Here is a 14,283-nt window from a genome sequence, read left to right on the forward strand (position 1 = left end):
TTGATGAACAGGACACTCTTTTTGGTTTTAGCAGGTCTCTGACCATGTTCTGGAGATCCTGGGCTTTTTCCAATGGGAGAAAAACCCTCTTTTGTTCCGTGTCCAGAATCATGCCTAGGAATGATAGCAGAGTCGTTGGAACCAATTGTGACTTTGGCAGATTGAGAAACCAACCGTGCTGTTGCAGCACTCTCAGGGAGAGCGACACGCTCTTCAGCAATTGATCTCTCGATCTCGCCTTTATCAGGAGATCGTCCAAGTATGGGATAATTGTGACTCCTTGCCTGTGCAGGAGCACCATCATCTCCGCCATTACCTTGGTGAAAATCCTCGGGGCCGTGGAAAGCCCAAACGGCAACGTCTGAAACTGGTAATAACAGTCCTGTACAGCGAATATCATGTACTCCTGATGAGGGGGATATATGGGGACATGAAGGTATGCATCCTCTATGTCTAGTGACACCATAAAATCCCTCCCTTCCAGGCTGGATATTACAGCTCGGAGCGATTCCATCTTGAATTTGAACTTTTTCAAGTACAGGTTTAGGGATTTTAGATTTAAAATGGGTCTGACCGAACCATCCGGCTTCGGGACCACAAACAGGGTTGAATAATACCCTTTTCCCTGTTGGACCAGGGGAACCTTGACAACCACTTGCTGTTGACACAGTGTTGGCTGCAATTCAAAAGCTACTTCCCTCTCCGGGGGTGAAGCTGGCAAGGCCGACTTGAAAATTCGGCGAGGGGGCACCTCTTCGAATTACAGCTTGTAGCCTTGGGAAACAATTTCCATCACCCAAGGATCCACGTCTGAAAGAATCCAGATCTGGCTGAAAAGTCGAAGGCGTGCCCCCACTGGTGCGGACTCCCTTTGGGAAGAGCCAGCGTCATGCGGTGGATTTTGTAGAAGCCGGGGAGGACTTCTGCTCCTGGGAACTAGCCGGAGCAGGTGTTCTCTTTCCTCTACCCTTACCTCTGGCAAGGAAGGAGGAGCCCCGACCTCTTCTGGACTTATGCGACCAAAAGGACTGCATCTGATACTGTGGAGTTTTCTTTTGCTGTTGGGGAACAAAAGGTAAAAATGTAGATTTACCCGCCGTAGCTGTGGAAACCAGGTCCGTGAGCCCCTCCCCAAACAACACTTCACCCTTGTAAGGTAAAACCTCCATATGCTTCTTTGAGTCTGCATCACCCGTCCATTGGCGGGTCCATAGAGCTCGTCTCGCATAAATAGCCATGGCATTGGCTCTGGAACCCAGCAGCCCAACATCTCTTTGAGCGTCCCTCATATATAAGACTGCGTCTTTAATGTGGGCTAAGGTTAATAAAATGGTATCCCTGTCTAGGGTATCAAGGCCAGCTGACAAGGTATCTGTCCATGCCGATGCTATTGCCGGTCTGAGCAAAGCACCTGTATGCGCATAAATAGACTTTAAAGTAGACTCCTGTCTGCGATCAGCAGGATCCTTGAGGGCTGCCGTGTCCGGAGACAGTAGCGCCACCTTCTTGGCCAGGCGTGTTAAAGCCTTGTCCACCCTGGGAGAGGATTCCCAACGTACCCTGTCCTGTGCAGGGAAAGGATACGCCATAAGAACCATTTTGGGAATCTGCAGTTTTTTATCTGGAGTTTACCAAACTTTTTCAAATAACTCGTTAAGCTCATGGGATGGGGGAAGGTTACCTCAGGTTTCTTTTCCTTATACATGCGCACCCTCATGTCAGGGACAGAGGGGTCATCAATGATATGCAAAATATCTTTTATTGCAATAATCATACACTGAATACTTTTTGCAACCCTTGGGTGTAATTTTGCATCATCGTAGTCGACACTGGAGTCAGAATCCGTGTCAGTACCAGTGCCTATTATTTGGGATAGGGGACGTTTTTGAGACTCAGAAGGGCCGTGTGACCCAGTCCAATCCGTGGATTAACTCCCTGCTTTCTCCCTGGACTCTGCTTTGTCCAGTCTCTTATGTAATGAGGCCACACTTGCATTTAACATATGCCACATGTCCATCCAATCATGAGTCGGCGTTGCCGACAGAGACACACCACTCATCTGCTCCACCTCCTCCTTGGACGAGCCTTCCGCTTCAGACATGCCGACACGCACGTAACGACACCCCCACACACACAGGGATATATCTATAAGGGGACAATTCCCCAACAAGGCCCTTTGGAGAGACAGAGAGAGAGTATGCCAGCACACACCCAGCACCAACTGACACTGGAATAAAACCCAGATATTTACAGGTAGGTAATTTAAATCCTATTATACTCACCCGGCTTCTACCTTCCGGCTCTGCGAGGAGGACGGCGGCGCGGCTCTGGGACAAACGGCGGGGTGAGACCTGCGTTCCGACTCCCTCTGGAACTAATGGTGTCCAGTAGCCTAAGATGCAGAGCCTATCACTTAAGTAGGTCTGCTTCTCTCTCCTCAGTCCCACGATGCAGGGAGCCTGTTGCCAGCAGTGCTCCCTGAAAATAAAAAACCTAACAAAATTCTTTTAAACAGAGAAACTCAGGAGAGCTCCCCTGTAATGCACCCTATCTCCTCTGGGCACAAAATCTAACGGAGGTCTGGGAGGAGTGGCATAGAGGGAAGAGCCAGTGCACACCCATACTAAAAGTTCTTTATAGTGCCCATGTCTCCTGCGGAGCCTGTCTATACCCCATGGTCCTTACGGAGTCCCCAGCATCCTCTAGGACGTAAGAGAAATAGGATTTAAAATTACCTACCTGTAAATCCTTTTCTAGTAGTCCGTAGAGGATGCTGGGGTCCACATTAGTAACATGGGGTATAGACTGGTCTACTAGGAGCCATTGGCACTTTAAGAGTTTGAGAGTGTGAGTAGGCTCCTCCCTCTATGCCCCTCCTACCAGACAGTCTAGAAACTGTGCCCGAGGAGACGGACATCTTCGAGAGAAGGATTATACACAGTTCGTGGCGAGAGTCACACCAGCTCACACACATAAGGCAAACCAAGCTAACAAGCTTGGAAACTTAGCAACCACAAACATTACTTACCAAGTAACAATGCAGTACTTAACTAAAAACAAAAAAGTTGTACTGAACCAGAAAACCACTGCAAGAAAACGAAGCACTGGGCAGGCGCCCAGCATCTTCTACGGACTACGAGAAAAGGATTTACCGGTAGGTAATTAAAATCCTATTTTCTCTTACGTCCTAGAGGATGCTGGGGTCCACATTAGTACCATGGGGGATGTACCAAAGCTCCCAGAACGGGAGGGAGAGCGCGGAGGTTACTGCAGAACTGACCGACCAAACTGTAGGTCTTCAGAGGCCAAAGTATCAAACTTGTAGAACTTTGCGAATGTGTTTGACCCAGACTAAGTAGCTGCTCGGCAAAGCTGTAAAGCCGAGACACCCTAGGCAGCCGCCCAGGAAGAAACCACCTTACGAGTAGAGTGAGCCTTAACAGACGTAGGACACGGCAATCCTGCCATAGAATACGCATGCTGGATAGTGAACCTGATCCAGCGAGAGATAGTCTGCTTAGAAGCAGGACACCCAAGTTTCTTGGGATCATACAGGACAAACAGAGTCCGGTTTTCTGTGACAAGCAGTCCTCTTCACATAGATCTTCAGAGTCCAGCCAACATCCAAGGACTTTGAGGAAATGAGGAGTCAGCAGCCACTGGCACCACAATAGGTTGGTTGATATGAAATGCCGACACAACCTTTGAAAGAAACTGCTGTGGTGTCCGGAGCGCAGCTCTATCTTCATGGAAGATAAAGTAGGAGCTCTTACAGGACAAAGCCCCCAACTCAGACACACGTCTAGCAGAAGCTAAGGCCAACCAAGTGACAGCCTTCCCCGTGAGAAACTTGACCTTAACCTTCGGCAGAGGCTCAAACCAATCCAATTGGAGAAACTGCAACACCACGTTAAGATCCCAGGGTGCCGTAGGCGGTACAAAGGGAGGCTGGATGTGCAGAATCCCTTTCAGAAAAAGTCTGAACCTCAGGAAGAGAAGCCAACTGTTTCTGGAAGAAAATGGATAGGGCCGAAACCTGGACCTTTACGGAGCCCAACCTCAGGCCCATATCCACACCTGCTTGCAGGAAAAGGAGAAACCGTCCCAGTTGAAACACCACCGTAGGGCACTTCTTGGACTCGTACCAAGATACATATTTTTTTCAAATGATGGTTATGTTTAGACATTACTCCTTTCCTAGCCTGTATCAGGGTAGGAATAACCTTGTTCGGAATGCCCTTCCGAGCTAAAATCTGGCGTTCAACCTCCATGCCATCAAACGTAGCCGCAGTAAGTCTTGATAGGCGAACGGCCCCTGCTGCAGCAGGTCCTCCCAAAGAGGAAGAGGCCTCGGCTCTTCTAGCAGTAGATCCAGAAGATCCACTTACCAAGCCCTTCTTGGCCAGTCCGGAGCAGTGAGGATTGCCTGAACTCTTATTCTCCTTATGAGTATTAGAACTCTTGGAATGAGTGGAAGTGGAGGAAACAGTACACCGACTGGAACACCCATAGTGTCACTAGGGCGTCCACAGCCACGGCTTGCGGGTTCCTCGACCTGGAACAATACCGCCAAAGCTTCTTGTTGAGACAAGAGGCCATATGTCTATTTGAGATACACCCCAAAGATCTGTTACCTCCATGAACACCTCCGGATGGAGTCCCCACTCTCTTGGATGAAGATCGTGTCTGCTGAGGAAGTCCACTTCCCAGTTGTCTACTCCTAGAATGAAGATTGGCAACGCGTGTTTTTCTGCCCAGAGGATGATCCTGGTTATCTATGACATTGCAGCTCTGCTCTTCATTCCGCCCTGTCGGTTTATGTAAGCTACTGTCGTTACATTGTCTGACTGCACTTGAATGGCCCGATCTCGCAGAAGATGGGCCGCATGGAGAAGACCGTTGTAGACGGCTCTTAGTTCCAGAATGTTTATTGGCAGACCGGCTTCCAGACTTGACCACCTTCCTTGGAAGGTCTCCCGTTGGGTGACTGCACCCCATCCCCGGAGACTTGCCTTCGTGGTTAGAAGAATCCAGTCCTGAATCCCAAACCTGCGGCCCTCCAGAAGGTGAGGTAATTGTAGCCACCAGAGGAGTGAAATCCTGGCCTTTGGCGACAGACGTATTCTCTGGTGCATGTGTAGAGGAGATCTCGACCACTAGTCCAGGAGATCCAGTTGGAAGGGTCGAGCATGAAACCTCCCGTACTGCAGAGCCTCGTAAGAGGCCACCATCTTCCCAAGAAGGCGAATGCACTGATGAACCGACACCCGGGCTGGCTTCAGAACATCCCGGACCATTGTGTGTATCACCAACACTTTCTCCTCTGGGAGAAACACCCTCTGCAGTTGCGTGTCGAGGATCATTCCCAGAAAAGACAACCTCCTGGTAGGCTCCAAATGTGATTTTGGAAGATTCAGGATCCAACCGTGTTCCCTGAGTAGATGGGTCGTGAGAACAATGGACTGTAACAGCTTCTCCTTGGACGATGCCTTTATCAGCAGATCATCCATATATGGAATTATGTTCACCCCCTGTCTGCATAAAAGAACCATAATTAATGCCATCACCTTGGTGAATACCCTTGGTGCTGTGGAGAGGCCGAATGGCAGGACCTGGAATTAGAAATGACTGTCCAACAGTGCGAATTGGAGATAAGCTTGATGCGGCGGCCAAAATCGGAATGTGGAGGTACGCATCCTTGATTTCTAGGGATACCAGGAATTCCTCCTCTTCCAGTCCTGATATCACCACCCTCAGAGACTCCATCTTGAACTTTAACTCCCTCAGAAAGGGATTAAGCGATTTTAAGTTCAAAATGGGCCTGACCGAACCATCCGGTTTCAGTACCACGAAAAATGTTCAAATAGTAACCCTTGTTTTGCAAATGGGGTGGAACTGGTACAATAACCTACAGGATATTGTGTCCCAGGGGTCCAGGCCGGACGATACCCAGACGTGACTGAAATGCCCGAGTCTCGCCCCCACCGGTCCCGCCTCCAGGCCGCGCGGTCATGCTGAGGACTTTGGCGTACCTGAAGCAGGAGTCTGTTCCTGGGAACCTGCAGCAGCAGGTTTCTTGGCCGACCTCCTCTAAAGAAGGTGTTGGATGGCTTGCCCTTCTTATTCTAGCAGCCCAAAAGGATTGTGATGCAGCTGAAGAAAATAGCTTCTTCGTAGCAGGTGCAGCTGAGAGAAGAAAAGGAGACTTACCCGCTGCAGCCGTGGAAATCACGCATCCAACACTTCCCCAAAGAGAGCCTGACCTGTGTAGGGTAGGGTCTCCACACCTCTCCTGGATTCCGCGTCAGTGACCGGCTCCTGGGGGCACATTTTCTAAACAGAGTCTGGTAGCAGGGGCATAGACGGAGGAGCCAGCCCACACTCTCAAACTCTTAAAGTGCCAATGAATCCTGGTGGACCAGTCTATACCCCATGGTACTAATGCGGACTCAAGCATCCTCTAGGACACAAGAGAAAACAAAAGTATAGTTTAGAGGCATCAGCCTATCAAAGCTTTAACAATCCAATTTTATTAGCACAATAAATAAATAAAATCTGCTCAGTTGTATCTAGGTCATGCAATTCCTCTTTTTCCCCCTTACACAATGTTCCAAATGGTGGTTTAGTTTTAGGCCTCAAATTCACACCGTTCTAATAAACAGATTGTGCTGCAATAATTTAGATTCAATATCAAGTAGGTCAGCTGCAGCCTCAACGCAGAAGTTAGGGAGAGCAGTGTGGTTTATATTGTATGCTTCACAATGAAGTACAGGAGAGCTTCAAGGTCAGTTAGTAACTATATACGCCAACAAAGGCTGGGCAGCTTATTGATTACAAAAATGACTTGTACGTTTCAAGAATCTGTTTAATTATTTATCATAACAGAAAAACAAGGCCACCTATGAAGGGTTAATATATCTAATTGGTTTGTTGCCACTAAGATCATCAATATCTGCACCACATACAGATTTAGTAAAGTCAAGTGATCTTTTGACGCTGGATTATTCTGCTGCCACCATGTAGCACTTGCAGTAGGATTTAAAAATAGGATTTTAATTACCTACCGATAAATCCTTTTCTCGTAGTCCACAGAGGATGCCGGGATCCAATTTAGTACCATGGGGTATAGATGGGTCCTTTGGGAGCCACTGGCACTTTAAGAGTTTAATAGTGTGGGCTGGCCCCTCCCTCTACGCCCCTCCTACCAGACTCAGGGCACAGAAACTGTGCCCGAGGAGACGGACATACTTCGAGAGAAGGAAATATACAGATAGTGGTGAGATTCATAGCAGCTCACACATAACAAAAAGGAAAGCTAAGCAACTTGGAACAATTCAGCAACGGCTGAACCAACAATACTTACTTAAGTAACTATGCAGGAATACAAAAGTACTGGACGGGCGCCCAGCATCCTCTACAGACTACGAGAAAAGAATTACCGGTAGGCAATTAAAGTCCTATTTTCTCTTACGTCCTAGAGGATGCTGGGGTCCAATTTAGTACCATGAGGATGTACCAAAGCTCCCAGTACAGGAGGGAGAGTGCTGAGGGTCCTTCAGAACAGATTGACCAAACTGTAGATCCTCAGAGGCCAAAGTATCGAACCTGTAGAACTTAGCAAACGTGTTCGACCCTGACCAAGTGGCTGCTCGGCAAAGCTGTAAAGCCGAGACACCCCGGGCAGCCGCCCAGGACGAACCCACCACACGAGTAGAGTGGGCCTGAACAGAATTTGGAATCGGCAATCCTGCCGTCGAATAAGCATGCTGGATAGTAAGCCTGATCCAGCGAGAAATCGTCTGCTTAGAAGCAGGACACCCAATCTTGTTGGGATCATTAAGGACAAATAGAGTGTCCGATTTCCTGTGACGAGCAGTCCTCTTCACATATATCTTCAAAGCCCACACAACATACAAGGACTTTGAGCTAATTGAGGTGTCAGTAGCCACTGGCACCACAATAGGTTGGTTGACATGAAAAGCCGACACAACCTTTGGAAGAAATTGCAGACGCGTTCTGAGCTCAGCTCTATCCTCATGGAAAATCAAGTAGGGGCTCTTGTGCGACAATGCCACCAATTCCGACACACGTCTTGCAGATGCCAATGTCAACAGTGTGACCGCCTTCCAAGTAAGAAACTTTACATCCACCTCCTGTAAAGGTTCGCACCACATTAAGATCCCAAGGTGCCGTAGGAGGCACAAAGGGTGGTTGGATGTGCAGAACTCCTTTCAAGAAAGTCTGAACCTCAGGGATAGCAGCCAATTGTTTCTGGAAGAAAATGGACAAACCCGAAATCTGGACTTTGATTGAGCCCAAGCGTAGGCCCACATCCACACCTGCTTGCAGAAAGAGAAAACGACACAGTTGAAACTCCAACGTAGGAAACTTCTTGGATCCACACTTAGAGACATACTTTTTCCAAATCCGATGCTAATGTTTAGACGTTACCCCCTTCCTAGCTCGAATCAGAGTAGGAATGACCTTGGTCGGAATACCCGTCCGAGCTAAGATCTGGCGTTCAACCTCCATGCCATCAAACGTAGCCACGGTAAGTCTTGATAGGCGAACGGCTCCTGTTGTAGAAGGTCCTCGCGAAGAGGAAGAGGCCTCGGATCCTCCAGCAGTAATTCCAGAAGATCTGCATACCAAGCTCTACTTGGCCAGTCCTGAGCAATGAGGATCGCCTGAACTCTTGTTCTTTTTAAGAGTTTGAGAATCCTTGGGATGAGTGGAAGTGGAGGGAACACATACACTGACTGATACGTCCACGGAGTTACCAGTGTGTCCACGTCTCTCAACCTGGAACAGTACCTCCGAAGCTTCTTGTTGAGGCAAGAAGCCATCATGTCTATCTGAGGTACACCCCATAAGCTTGTCACTTCTGCGAACACCTCCGGGTGGAGGCTCCATTCTTGTGGATGGAGATCGTGTCTGCTGAGGAAGTCCGCTTCCCAGTTGTCCACTCCCGGAATGAAAATGGCCGACAGCGCCACCGCATGCTTTTCTGCCCAGAGGAGAATTCTTGTTACCTCTGACATAGCCGCTCTGCTCTTCGTTCCACCCTGTCAGTTTATGTAGGACACTGCCGTTACATTGTCTGACTGAACCTGAATGCCTGATTTTGCAGAAGATGTGTCGCTTGTAGGAGGCCGTTTTATATGGCCCGTAGTTCCAGAACATTTATTGGAAGGATGGATTCCAGACTTGACCACTTTCCTTGGAAGTTTTCCCCTTGGGTAACTGCTACCCAACCTCTAAGACTTGCATCCGTGGTTAGAAGGATACAATTCTGAATCCCGAACCTGCGGCCCTCGACTAGGTAAGAAGTTTGCAGCCACCAGAGGAGTGAAATTCTGGCTTTCGGCGACAGGAGTATCTGCTGGTGCATGTGAAGATGTGATCCCGACCATTTGTCGGGGAGATCTAGTTGGAAGAACCTCGCATGGAATCTTCCGTACTGTAGAGCCTCGTAGGAGGCAACCATCTTCCCCAGAAGGCGAATGCACTGATGAACAGATACCCTGGCTGGCTTCAGGACATCCGGACCATTGATTGGATCACCAACGCTTTCCTCAGTGGTAGAAACACCCGCTGCACTTCCGTGTCGAGTATCATCCCCAGGAAGGGCTGTCTCCTTGTCGGTTCCAAATGTGACTATGGAAGGTTCAGGATCCACCCATGATCCCGGAGTAGTGGAGTTGAGAGTGCAATACTCTGCAACAGCTTCTCCTTGGTAGATGCTTTTATCAGCAGATCATCCAGATATGGAATAATGTTCACTCCCTGTTTGCGGGGGAGGAGCATCATCTCCGCCATGACCTTGGTAAACACCCTCGGTGCTGTCGAGAGGCCGAATGGTAATGTCTGGAACGGATAGTGACAGTCCTGTAGTGCAAACCGTAGATAGGCCTGGTGAGGCGGCCAGATCGGAATGTGAAGGTACGCATTCTTGATATCCAGGGATACTAGGAATTTCCCCTCCTCCAGACCCGAGATCACTGCTCTCAGAGACTCCATATTGAATCGGAAAACCCTCAGGGTTCAATGACTTCAGGTTCAAGTTAGGCCTTACCGAACCGTCCGGATTCGGTACCACACACACAGGTTTGAGTAATAACCCTTGGTAATTAGCTAAGGTGGAACTGGAACAATTACATTTGTTCGTACCAATTTTTGAATGGCTTCCTGTAGGATAGCACTTTCTGTCAGCGAAACTGGTAAGCCTGATTTGAAGAATCTGTGAGGTGGGAGTTCCTGAAACTCCAGTCTGTACCCCTGGGCAACAATATCCAGGCACGATTACGCCCAGACGCGACTGTAATCTTTTAGTCTCGCTCCCACCTGTCCGATCTCCAGGCTGGGAGGTCCACCGTCATGCTGAAGATTTTGAGGAAGCAGAACCTGGTTTCTGTTCCTAGGAACCTGTTGGAGCAGGTTTTCTGGACTTTCCCCATCCTCCTCTAAAGAAGGTGGTGGGTGGGGGAAGGGGGGGGTTGGGTTTTTTAAATTTAGCGGTCTGAAAGGACTGCAGTGCAGGCGTAGGATAAGACTTTCGAGCCGGTGCAGCTGCAGAGGGAAGAAAGGCCGACTTACCCGCAGTTGCCGTGGATATCCACGCATCCAGAGCTTCTCCAAACAGGGCCTGACCTGTTAAGGGTAGGTTCTCCACACTTTTCTTGGATTCCGCATCCACAGTCCATTGGCGTATCCAGAGTCCTCTGCGTGCAGAGACTGCCATGGAAGTAGCCCTTGCATTAAGCAGGCCAATGTCCTTCATGGCCTCCACCATGAAACTTGCAGAATCCTGTATGCGACGTAAAAAAACAAATCAATGTCACTCCTATCCATAGTATCTAAATCCTCAAGTAATGTGCCTGACCACTTTACTATAGCTTTAGAAATCCATGCACAAGCAATAGTGGGATTTAATGCCACGCCTGTAGCAGTGTATAGTAATTTGAGCGTAGTCTCAATCTTGCGGTCAGCCGGCTCCTTTAAAGGCGGTTGAACCGGGGACAGGTAAAAACTACCTTTTTTGGCAATCTAGATACAGAAGCATCAACTATAGGTGGGTTTTCCCACATTTTTTTGTCCTCTTCAGGGAAAGGAAAAGCTTTGATAATTCTTTTAGGAATCTGGAATTTTTTCCTCTGCATTTTTCCAGGACTTTTCAAACAAGGAGTTGAATTCCTTAGAAGCAGGGAAGGTAAGCGAGGATTTCTTATTTACTGTAAATAAGATTCTTCTTCTTGCTCAGGCACTCTCTCAGAAATATGCAACACATCCCTAATTGCTTCAATCATCAACTGCACCCCTTTAGCAAGGGATGCATCTCCCCCGTGCATATCCCCATCACCGTCCCCTGTATCAGAGTCGGTATCAGTGTCAACTTGCATTATTTGGGCAAGTGTACGTTTTGGAGTGTATGTATGTATAGGTCCATAGTAGTAGGGGCTGAATACTTTAAGCACTCCAGAGATTTTTTCAAAACCTGCGTCTCCCTTTCAGTATGGGACATCCTAGTAGAAATCTGGGATATCATTCCCCTTAAAGAATCCACCCATGGGGGTTCGGATTCAGAAGGCTGAGACGATATATTACAGTCCTGAGTACATGGAATAGACTCCTCAGGCGAAGATGGACACTCTGCAGCACAGGACACAGAGTCCTTAGACACGGTAATGTGGGATATACACACTTACACACACAGGAAAATGTCAGACACAGTTTGCCCCAGAGTACCTTCAGAGAGACAGAGTATAAGGAACCAGCCACACAGCGCCCCTGTAGGCAATTATTATGCTAAAAGCCCAGAGCTAACTACCCTTAATAAAGTAGTATTGATATCTCTCTCTCCCTCTCTCTCCCCCTCCCCCCCCCCCCGTCTATAACACCCTGGTACCGTGAGGCAATGGAGTTATGTGGAGGGCAGCGCTCCCCGTCAGCGTCTTTGCAGGGAGAAAATGGCGCTGGTGAGTGCTGGATCCGCTCTGAGGAAGCCCCGCCCCCCGACATGGCGCGCGGCTTCCCGCACTAAATGTTTAAACTGGCCTGAGGTTTCCTGAAGCTAACAGCAGGATTAGCCCCTGTTAGCAGCATAAAAATATACAAATACGGTTGAAGAATAATCTCAAACTGTATGAACCTGGCGCTATATATAATAAGCAAAAGGAAAATTGGGTTAAGGATGCCGCACAAGAGTAAATGATGTTGCATGAGTAGATAATTAATGTAAGTTTCCAAGAAAACCGACCAACCGAAAAAACTTTCGGAATTAATCACCATCTACCATTAAACTGTCAAAGTTGTGGGTAGAAAAAAGGAGGGTGATTGTCGATGGTGCTCCCATGGGTCTATTACATTGGTAATAAAGAGAAGAGAGAAAAAGAAAAAGAAACCCTTGTTGGGAGCACTCACTCTTGGAAACAATGGAGAGTTAGATAATACTTGATAAATTAGGTATTTAAAACGTAACTTTTAATTATTTATGGGTAAAATACGGAGTACACCCTGTTTTGTTGTTTAAAATGTAATTAAATAAACGTGAATCATTGGTTTCGAATTACCGCTGTGAATATATAGGTGAAAACATGTATATATATATAAGGCCAAAAAATTGCAAAAAAAGGTTCGGCATGAAATATGGCAAAATCAAGGAATGTGCCCACCAGGTATTGTTTTTTAGGTTAGTGCAATAATCTGAGTATTGCCGTCAAGTAAAACCTACAACACCAGGTATTCCTTAGTGGTCAACCACCTAAGTACTGACCAGGCCCAACACCGTATTGCTTCCAAGATCGGACGAGATTGGGCATGCGCGGTGTGGTGTGGTAGTAGATTTCGGTTTGAACAGCTGGTATGCAGCTATCAACTACAACACAGACCTGGTTCTTGAAATGGGCAGATAGCCTCTTAGAGAAGAGACATATGTTTGACCATCATTGCACCGAATTGTATTCCAAATATATAGGTATACTAAGGTTTAAATCATATGATCAGTCGGTTTTGCCAAACTGAGCCGCCTGCATGTTGCTTTTGATTGTGTGTGCTATGCAACATAAATCCCCAATGGATTTTTCACACGTAGTAGGGCATAAGAAAACCCTTGTTGTACTGATGACACGCCAACAAAAAAACATTAAATAATGAAAGTAATGTAATGTCATTAAGGCTGAAAATTATTCAAAAATATCTTTATCAGCTGTACAGACAGACTGGCAGATAAATAAATAGGGAATGTATTACAAAAGACACAAACCCTCCTGCCCACACTTAGGCTAAACGGAACCTTAGAGCCTGAAACGCCGCATGCTGTCTGTGTGGCAATCTTGTTGCCAAAATAAACCACTAAACATGTATCCACTAAATCTCCACAATAAATTAATCAAAAATATGGCATGCCGAATATAATTTGTGCTTCATTGGCAATTGTATATACAATCATTCATGTGCTCATATTTAAGATATCTGTGGGGAAAAAAAGGGGTTATGCTGCTGAATATGCAGGAATAAATGAGTGGCAACATATATGTTCCAATTGCTGCAGCTATAGTGGATGACAGTTTGTAGCTATTTTGTAATGTGTCTGCCCAAAATTGACACAGAAAAAAGTACAAATAAAGATAAGCTGTGTATTGATAGCACTTATGAAACAGATTGTTCCATATGTTGTAGATGTACCTTATATAACTGGCATTACTTTCATTATTTAATGTTTTTTTGTTGGCGTGTCATCAGTACAACAAGGGTTTTCTTATGCCCTACTACGTGTGAAAAATCCATTGGGGATTTATGTTGCATAGCACACACAATCAAAAGCAACATGCAGGCGGCTCAGTTTGGCAAAACCGACTGATCATATGATTTAAACCTTAGTATACCTATATATTTGGAATACAATTCGGTGCAATGATGGTCAAACATATGTCTCTTCTCTAAGAGGCTATCTGCCCATTTCAAGAACCAGGTCTGTGTTGTAGTTGATAGCTGCATACCAGCTGTTCAAACCGAAATCTACTACCACACCACACCGCGCATGCCCAATCTCGTCCGATCTTGGAAGCAATACGGTGTTGGGCCTGGTCAGTACTTAGGTGGTTGACCACTAAGGAATACCTGGTGTTGTAGGTTTTACTTGACGGCAATACTCAGATTATTGCACTAACCTAAAAAACAATACCTGGTGGGCACATTCCTTGATTTTGCCATATTTCATGCCGAACCTTTTTTTGCAATTTTTTGGCCTTATATATATATATATATATATATATATATATATAT

The 14,283-nt window shown here is 46.9% G+C and overlaps 1 protein-coding gene and 2 pseudogenes across 1 annotated transcript in view; 1 reads left to right on the top strand and 2 right to left on the bottom strand.

Moving 5' to 3' along the window:
* TMEM30A (transmembrane protein 30A) overlaps positions 1–14,283 on the bottom strand; it is a 130,540-nt gene that overhangs the window by 36,687 nt on the left and 79,570 nt on the right. The window lies entirely within an intron of this gene.
* Positions 12,724–12,842, bottom strand: LOC134912248 (5S ribosomal RNA; annotated as a pseudogene).
* On the top strand, positions 14,015–14,133 carry LOC134912249 (5S ribosomal RNA; annotated as a pseudogene).

This window comes from Pseudophryne corroboree, chromosome 4 (genome assembly GCF_028390025.1).
Source record: "Pseudophryne corroboree isolate aPseCor3 chromosome 4, aPseCor3.hap2, whole genome shotgun sequence".
NCBI lineage: Eukaryota > Metazoa > Chordata > Amphibia > Anura > Myobatrachidae > Pseudophryne > Pseudophryne corroboree.